Source organism: Olea europaea, chromosome 5 (genome assembly GCF_002742605.1).
Source record: "Olea europaea var. sylvestris chromosome 5, O_europaea_v1, whole genome shotgun sequence".
Lineage (NCBI taxonomy): Eukaryota > Viridiplantae > Streptophyta > Magnoliopsida > Lamiales > Oleaceae > Olea > Olea europaea.
In genome coordinates, this window is record NC_036241.1 from 6,170,034 (window position 1) to 6,173,246 (window position 3,213).

Consider the following 3,213-nt stretch of genomic DNA (forward strand, 5'->3'; position numbering starts at 1 on the left):
GTCGAAGAACTAGAAGAGGAGACTAAGATTAGACATAGCAAACGAGAAAGGACAGAAAAATCATACGGTCCTTATTTTCTGACCTATATGCTAGAAAGTAAACCTCAAAGTTACCAAGACGCTGTGAATTCCTCGAAAGGATCTCAATAGAAGGATGCCATTAAAAGTAAAATAGAATCCATACTGCAAAATCATACATGGGAGCTAGTGGATCTTCCTCCAAGAAGCAAACCACTAGGATACAAATGGATTTTGAACAGAAAAATGAAAGCGATGAAACTATCAAAAAGTATAAGGCCACATTAGTAATAAAGGATTACAAACAAGGGAATGCCTTGATTACTTTGATATGTATTCTACAGTGATGAGAATAACATCTATTAGGGTGATACTTGCAATTGCCAATTTGCGAAATCTTGAAGTACATCAAATTGATGTTAAAACTGTCTTTTAAATGGAGGTTTAGAAGAAGAAATCTATATGGAACAACCCAAAGGGTTTTCGTCACCAAAACAAGAAAAAAAGCATCTAAGAAGAAATCTATATGTAAATCATAGTGGTTATTCAGGTTAAGCATCTAAGATCCATTAATTTCCACCTACTCATCAATATGAATCAATTTTTTTCATACTGCAAAAAATAAATCTAGTATTCATAAATATCAGGTTTCACATGAATAAGCATAAACTAACTTAATATATAAGGACCAATAAGGGATTATGTACCTCTTAAAATCAGTCCACATGTGGTAGATAGAATGATGTCTCCAGACGGGTTCAAAGTGGATGGTGGCGGATGAGTGGATCGAGAGTAAAGTTCTCTAATCATTACACACATCTAGTTAACCTATTTGTATATATCTTCTGATCTGCTGTACAAGGCCCGCACTCTTGTATTCATGTCCTCCAGTCTATTGTGTATGGCCTCATTTCTAATGTGTGTGCCCTCAACTAGTCTTGTGCATCGATCTAATTGTCTCCCCATGAGGTCATGCTCCATATGTAAAGTCAATAGCTCACTTGAGAGCTTGCTCATATCTCGCTCTATACCTTACATCCTAGCATTCTTACCATGCTCCCTATTATCTCTTGCTTGTTCCCTAGCCTATGAAGCTATCATCATTTGTTCTATATGCCATAATGTCCTATTTATCTTTCTCAGCCCAGCAAACTGCCTAATAACCCGAAAATCAGGTATTGGCTTCTCGCTATGCAAGAGGTGGAATGTGATCATCCGTCTTTAGGTCTTCTTGGTCATGCGATTAACTGTGCCGATGTCTCTACTGTCTGATGGATTGCCATGTCTTGGTAGTTGATAATACATTAATCCAGATGAATTTTACATAGTAACTTCCCTCGAAGGTATTTGACACCCGACGTACGACATATGCCAAAAATGAGATTGAGAAAGATTTTTATATATTTGAGGTTTGGACTATTACCACAAAACATATGAGATCATAAATTAGAGATCCTAATTCAATCTTAAAACCTTGTGCAAGATGATGCAAGAGAATGGCTTTAAGATGATTGATGGTGGTGCGGTGTGAGCTTAGATTGATGTTGTAACCAATGAATTTTTATAGGATCACAAGAGAGTCTATCAGATATCAGTACTCTAATTCATTTTCTAGGAGTGGCCATGTGTTATCTCTCCCATACAATATTTTTGCAATGATTGACATATCTGGATTCATTGGTACTGGCACGATATTGCCATATTGACCTAGTCAGTCCGTAGTAAGTATCAATCACTTCTAGCGAGAATACTATCTGTTTGTCTTGAATCCATGTCTGATGCATATGTTCGATCCCAGTGTGTCTAACTTTGCATTAAAGTTGGCATAGAACTCTTGCATCAAGGTAGGGTAAACCTTCTGAAATCACCTGATGCTGTTTCTCATTCTATTAAATGAATCAACTGGGTCATCTCAAACCCTACAAAGTCTCCTACCACTATTTGTCGTTTTGGCCATACTTTCCATCTTGAGACCACATTATCAAATCTATCTTTGTGTTCAAGGGTTCAAAAATGCCTTGACCCCTATCATCAAGTTGAGTGCGAGCTGAGATAGAAGATCCCGAGACCTTTTGTTGCCTTTTGAAGTGGACGGAGTATTCTTTCTCTTTGGTGCCATATCTAAAAAAACAATGTAAAAAACTAAAATTATTCACTTATATATGATATACCAATCATGCATGTGAACATAAGTTGACACAAAAGGGGGGCCACAAATAGGGGACATAAATAAGGCTGCATGCAGAGTTACAGGGAGAAACATAGGGTATCATAGGCTAAAATTTGTGCCCCCTCAATTTTTATGTAAATCATGAATTTTGATTGATGAAACTACATGGAAGTGTTTGTAAATGTTTATTGTAGGTGTTGTTCGAACATCATGCTAAAGTATGAACAAAACTGCATTTATACCTTTTATCGAACACGTAATGTGAAAATTGATGAGTCTAATGTAATGTTTGAACCTAAACAAGTCTAATTTGAAAATCCACAATACATATAACAAACCCAACATTGACCTAATCCCATTCTCCATCAAGAATCACAAAAATTGAATAGATAGCAAGATATATAGAAAACTAGCAAATCTATGAAATTCTTCAAATTATAACAAGTACCTTTGATTTCTCGAAATTTGATGGATGTAAGTGCGAAATAGTTAATGAATGATGTTGTAGTGTTCAATCTTCAATGCCCACATGAAATTTGGAAGAATTTGGTGAGAGATTGTAGAAATTTTGAAGAAAAATAATGAGGGAGACGCCGATTTTGGTGGCTTTGTTGCCGTTTGAGTGTAAGGCTTGCGGGCCGGGTCGATGCAAATGCACTAGCTATCAGATTTTTTTTATTTTTTAAACTAACTATACTACTCTTGAACTCTTATGACTGTCCTTTCATTACGAATTACGTACTTAATGTGCCCAGTGGGTCCAAAAATGATGGAAAAGCATAAAACTCTTTTTTGACCTTTAATTCTCACAAAATCACCTTTTTACTCTATTGAACCCCTAATCTTATTGAAAGCAATATGTGAGCTCATATGAATTACACAAATACTCAACTAACCTAATGTATAGATTAAAATGCCTAAACTAATTTAAACACACAAAAATATGAAAAATCCTAAACTGATGCATAAATTTTGAATAAATAAAAGGGAAAAGATTTGGTGCCTCCCAATTAATGCTTGTTTGT

General features: G+C 35.5%; 1 long non-coding RNA gene across 1 annotated transcript; it reads right to left on the reverse strand.

Moving 5' to 3' along the window:
- Positions 1 to 725: 725 nt before the first annotated feature.
- Positions 726 to 2,830, reverse strand: LOC111394939. Its single transcript, XR_002702766.1, has 2 exons — positions 2,637 to 2,830; positions 726 to 2,139 (listed from the first exon to the last, which is right to left on the reverse strand). It is a non-coding gene; the product is annotated as an uncharacterized LOC111394939 (long non-coding RNA).
- Positions 2,831 to 3,213: the final 383 nt, after the last annotated feature.